The following is a 6,095-nucleotide window of genomic DNA, read 5'->3' as shown; positions in this document are numbered from 1 at the left end:
TAACGTCTTTTACACCCTATAAGGTGCGCTGAAAATCCTTAAATTTCTCATAAATCGTCCGTGCGCCTTAAGTGTGAATTCTGGGCTAACAGGACAGAACAGTGGCGCGGGGGTAGCAGGCTACAGGAACTAACAGGGGTCAGCAGGCTAAGGGAGCTACAAGACAGACAGTGGCTACAGGAACTAACAGGGCTAATAGGACAGAACAGGGGCTAAGAGGAGGTAACACCAGCACAAGCCCAGACAGAAACTATGGGGTGTCTAAATTCAGGGGCTACATCCTCGAGGCCGCATTTGTAGGCCGTTACGTAATCTGTCTGTAGCTGTCTGTGTGCTGGAGCAGATCTCAGTTAAATATTAATGGTTATATTATATTATTTTTACCTGGCAGTGTTAAACTCCGCCGCTTGTTGAACTTTCAGGTTTTCCTCCATCAGCTCCACCATACTGACCAATCAGCTCTCTGGGCTTTGACAGCGGTCAAAGGTCACATTTGCTGTAGGAATGGGCTGTCCCGGCTTAGAACAGACAAGTAACTAACAGACAGCACAGCTGGACAGATGTGCACAGAGGCACGTGACTCACAGCACTGCTGGAACCAGGTCAGAGGTCAGAGGTCAGCACACACACACACAGACAGGGTGGGTCTGAGGAGGTGTCCACGCGCCTCTGCTCCATTACTACGGGTCCACGTTGCTGACGGAGCGGCTTCATTCATCCGCGACGTGTCGTAGTAACGAGCGCGTGCACGACAGCAAAGCGCGCGCCAAATATCAAACATGGAAAAATGAATGATCTATTATTGATCCGCCACCGTGCACAAGCACACAATACAGGGCCGCCTGCATGCGCGCGTGCGCAGCGGCCAAGCCCCCCGAAATGCAGCCAAACACACCTGACCGTGAACGCATCACACCGGCAGACCGGGACTGCACCAGAACGCAGAGGATACACGCGCACGCGCGCGCACACACCACACACACACACACACACACACAGAGTCCGGCTCTGATCTGAAACAGTCCGTGAATAAAAACCCAGAAGAGGACACCGGGGACGAACTCCTGGGCGGTCCTCGGTCCAGCCTGAATCCTGCTCGCGCTCCTCGCCATGTGCTGCCGAGTCTTTCTCTCTCTCTCAGTCACACGCGCGCACACAGCTGTGCTTACCTGCACACAGAGTTCCCAGCACGAGCGCGCAGGTGAGCCAGGACAGCCACATGTTCTCCGGGTCCTCCAGGTTTAAAGGCAGAGTGTGTGTGTGTAATCCAGCGGGTCCTCGGAGGTCTCCTCGCGGTTCTTGAGCCGTGCAGGGCGGACAGCGGCGGCCCGGCCCGGTGGGCGTGGGGTAGGGGGGGTCAGTCTCGGTCCCGGACCAGCAGCAGCGCGTGCACAGCCCGCAGCCCCGCTCTCCTCTGCCTCTCTCTCTCCGTCCTCTCCGCTCTGGTCGGGCTGATGGGGACGGGCTGCAGGAGGCTGGTGAAGCTGCTGCAACCCCTACCCGCAGATCATACTTCCGCTTTCAAAATAAAAGCGTTTTCATATCTTAGTGAGGACGTCTAATTAACACAATGCTTTCCGAGCTGCTTACCCTAACCCTGAGTCTGACCGTAACTGTGACACTAAAACCACATTTTTAGTCTCGAAAATGTCTGTGGGGACGGGCTGTTGGTCCCCACGAGTATAGTAGCACGCCAATTTTCTGTCCTCACAAAGATATGTAAACGCACACACCCTCTTTCTCGTGCAGAGAGAGCTCCTGCAGGTCGGTGCTGCAGGCGTGTTCTTACTCTCACCAGTTTAGCTGCAGCTGCAGCGATGATGGCCTCCGGCCTCCCACAGAGGAAGCTGAGCCCGGAGGCCTCTGAGTCAGGACAGCGTGAACATTAACAACTACACGTGTGACACTGTTAAATCTCACAGAGCTGTCTGCGTCGTGAGACTCAGATCTGAGGAGGTGTCCTGCTCCGACCCCTGCTGTGACGTCACCTTCCTGGGTCTTCACTGACGATCACGCGACGAACGTACAGCAGGTTTGAGAGACTTTTATTTTGGTGGTCCTAACCGGACGTGGAGTCTTTGTCGCTGCGGAGTTGACAGGTTTGATGCAGCCAGGCTGAACTGAGGCCAAAATGGCTCCTAGAGAGAGAGAGAGAGAGAGAGCCCGGATGTGTGAGCACAAAGGAGGCTTGGCCTCCGTAAACACAGAGTCCACGCTGACAGTGGGGACCCCACAGAGGCATGATGGGTAACAGCCTGCTGTGAGTGTGTGCCTGCAAACAACAAAGGAGGCTCCACCGTTCTCTCCACCTCTGTGCTGCCTCTGCAGCCGCCTGCTCCACCTGCTCCACTCTGGACAGGACTGAAACAGCAGGGCGGCGACTCTGGAGCGCCGTGGTGAGCTCAGACTTCCTGTCATGTGACCTCTGCCCTGGGTCACGGAGCCGTCTCCCAGCACCAGACCTCTCAGAGGACCTCGTCTCTGTGATGTCACTGTCTCAGAGCTCGTGGTCGTGAGTGAGCGTAGACGAGCCGCTAAACGGGGACCCCCCCCCGAGACCGTACTGCGGCCTGTTACTCATCACAGCCGCAGACCAGCGTGAGCTGGAGGTCATCACTCAACTACAACCTCTTAGCTGCACCTTCGGGTTCAGCTGTGACATCAGGACTCGTACCCGATGCTCTCAGAGCAGCCCGACAAACGCCGTCTGCTCCACAGTGACCTCACGTCTCCCTGAGTGGGTAAAGATCCGGCCCGCCTCCACGGCCGGGACGCCCCTGGCTCCCACGACACACCTGCTTGTAGAAGCTCCTGCTGCTGCAGCGAGCTCACCTGTGGGCAGAAGGAGAAACGAGAAGAAGGAGAGAGAACGCTGCAAGCGTGCCACGGTCATCTGATGTTACAGCACATCATCATCAACACACCCACCCGAGGGGGCCGCACGCAAAAATGAATGCCTAACCCTTCCCCTAAACCTAACCATAACCTAATTGTAACCCTGACACTAAAACCACATTTTGAGGCCCTTTTGGTTTTAGTGTCAGGGTTACAAGGATAGCTAGACAGGAACACACACACACACACACACACACACACACACACACACACACACACACACACACCAACAACAACACACACACACACACACACACACAGAAACAAACAGGACTTTCAGTCCCAGTGTTGATCCCTCATGTCAACAGAGACGTTCACACTTCACAATAAAAGCTGAGGCGTCTGTCTGCAGAGACACAATAGAAAAATTAAAGTTTTCATCATTTTCCACATTTCATGAAGCCAAGTGCTGAAAGCCAGATCCTCCTGACACCTGCTGCTTCAGCTCCCAGTGATTTAAGGACTCGTGTGTGAGGCTCACAGGAAGTTTAAACCGGCGAGCTGTTTGTGGGCGTTTGTGAGACAGAAACCTCAGCTGTCAGAGTCAGCTCACACGCTAACACGTGCAGGCTCTGTGAACGCTGACGTGCTCACATGTAAACCAGGCTCAGAGCTGATCAAAGCTCGTTACGGACGAGCGTGTTAAAGCCACAGACCCTCAGCTGGTTTCTCCCTGTGCTGGGAGCCGGTCAGAGGTCGAGTGGTCACTACATCACGCACCGCAGTGCATTTAAAGAGCAGTACTTCCACTGCAGGAGGAGCTGTGTGGCTGCTCCTGCATGCAAAACTGCAAATACAAATCTCACTGGAGTTCCTAAGTTTACTGTTTACTGTCACGGACTGAAGGGACTCGCGATCCTGCCAAGACTGAAGGGTGCCCATGCCTGAAACACCAACAACAAACGAGGACCTCAGGTGTGTGGAGGGACGAACTCAGGTAGAGTCCCGTTTCTGCACAAAAACCAAACCACACACATACACAGAGGAGAGTTGCTGTAACTGCAGCAGGTTTCTGGCCCCTTTGTGACACATCTGCTTTAAACTGGATGAATCAGAGGTTAGTCCCAGGTGAGTGAAAGCAGGAGCACACCTGGCTGTGGAAGCCCTGTGACGTCCACATGAAACCAGGGTCTCTCTCTCTCCTCCTCCTTCATACTATGCTCGATTGCCCCGCCAGCTGCTTATTAACAGCTTTATGTAAAAGTGTATAGACAGCAGCTGGCCTTGTGACAGAGACAGAGCGAGGAGGAGGAGTCTCCTCCGTTTCCATCAAACTGTCAGAAATACTTCTGTAAACTTGTGAACAAAGCAAACTAAGATTAGAAACATGCTGACTGCGCCTCCTTTTTTTCTGGGGGCCTCTGGATGTCTGGAGTTTGATCTCCTCCATACCTGCTTCATGCCCTGGAGGACGGGGCTGTGGCCCCCCCACACCCTCTAGCAGATCATTACATGAAGGAACCTTTTAAAAACAAGCGCGTCGATGCTCACAGGTGTACACACGGGTGATCACACCCACAAACTACACCCTTTTTGGCTCCTACCTCAAAGCACACTGTGTTTCTGTTGATCTTATGTGCTGCACAATAATGTTTAATATTTAGTATTTACTGTCATATTCCCATATATCATTGTGATGCTGTTTATTCTATTACTCTTGTTCTCTTCTGCTTGTTTTCTTTTTTCTTTCTCAACAGGTGATCCAGGTGATCGATATATGCATTTTTTTTTTCTGCTCATTCTGTTGGTTTTTGTTTTTTGCCCTTCTCCCCCGTCCCTCTTCTCAGCTGTTTCTCTTTCCCTCTTTCTTTCTCCCAGTCAAGTCTGTCCCGTATTCAGCAAGTGAAAATAAAATAAACAATAAAAGGTGAATCAAATGGACCATTACGGCAAGGCTGGGATGGTCAATTTGGTAAAGTAAATCCGTTGGGCATCTTTCTTTGCCTTTAGACAATAATTCTGATGCAAAAGAGCCAAACGGGACAGGCAAAAGAGAGAAAAATAAAAAAAAGGAGGCGCAGTCATGCATGTCTCTAATTTCAGTTTGCTTTGTTTCACAAGTTTATACGAAGTATTTCTGACAGTTTGATGGAAACGGAGGAGACTCCTCCTCCTCGCTCTGTCTCTGTCACAAGGCCAGCTGCTGTCCTATACACTTTTACATAAAGCTGTTATATAAGCAGCTGGCGGGGCAATCGAGCTATAGTATGAATGAGGAGGGAGAGAGAGACCCTGGTTTCATGGTGACGTCACAGGGCTTCCACAGCCAGGTGTGCTCCTGCTTTCACTCACCTGGGACTAACCTCTGATTCATCCAGTTTAAAGCAGATGTGTCACAAAGGGGCCAGAAACCTGCTGCAGTTACAGCAAACTCTCCTCTGTGTATGTGTGTGGTTTGGTTTTTGTGCAGAAAACGGGACTCTACCTGAGTTCGTCCCTCCACACACCTGAGGTCCTCGTTTGTTGTTGGTGTTTCAGGCATGGGCACCCTTCAGTCTTTGCAGGATCGCTGAGTCCTTTCAGTCCGTGACAGTAAACAGTAAACTTTAGGAACTCCATTGAGATTTGTATTTTTGCAGTTTTGCATGCAGGAGCAGCCACACAGCTCCTCCTGCAGTGAAAGTACTGCTCTTTAAATGCACTGCGGTGCGTGATGTAGTGACCACTCGACCTCTGACCGGCTCCCAGCACAGGGAGAAACCAGCTGAGGGTCTGTGGCTTTAACACGCTCGTCCGTAACGAGCTTTGATCAGCTCTGAGCCTGGTTTACATGTGAGCACGTCAGCGTTCACAGAGCCTGCACGTGTTAGCGTGTGAGCTGACTCTGACAGCTGAGGTTTCTGTCTCACAAACGCCACAGAAACAGCTCGCCGGTTTAAACTTCCTGCTGATGCCTCACACACGAGTCCTTAAATCACTGGGAGCTGAAGCAGCAGGTGTCAGGAGGATCTGGGCTTTCAGCACTTTGGCTTCATGAAATGTGGAAAATGATGAAAACTTTAATTTTTCTATTTGTGTCTCTGCAGACAGAGATCGCCTCAGCTTTTATTGTGAAAGTGTGAATGTCTCTGTGTGACATGAGGGATCAACACTGGGACTGAAAGTCCTGTTTGTTTCTGTGTGTGTGTGTGTGTGTGTGTGTGTGTGTGTGTGTGTGTGTGTGTGTGTGTGTGTGTGTGTGTGTGTGTGTGTGTGTGTGT

Source organism: Simochromis diagramma, unplaced genomic scaffold (genome assembly GCF_900408965.1).
Source record: "Simochromis diagramma unplaced genomic scaffold, fSimDia1.1 OVJJ01000367.1, whole genome shotgun sequence".
Taxonomy (NCBI): domain Eukaryota; kingdom Metazoa; phylum Chordata; class Actinopteri; order Cichliformes; family Cichlidae; genus Simochromis; species Simochromis diagramma.
Note: the sequence above shows the minus strand (reverse complement) of the source record.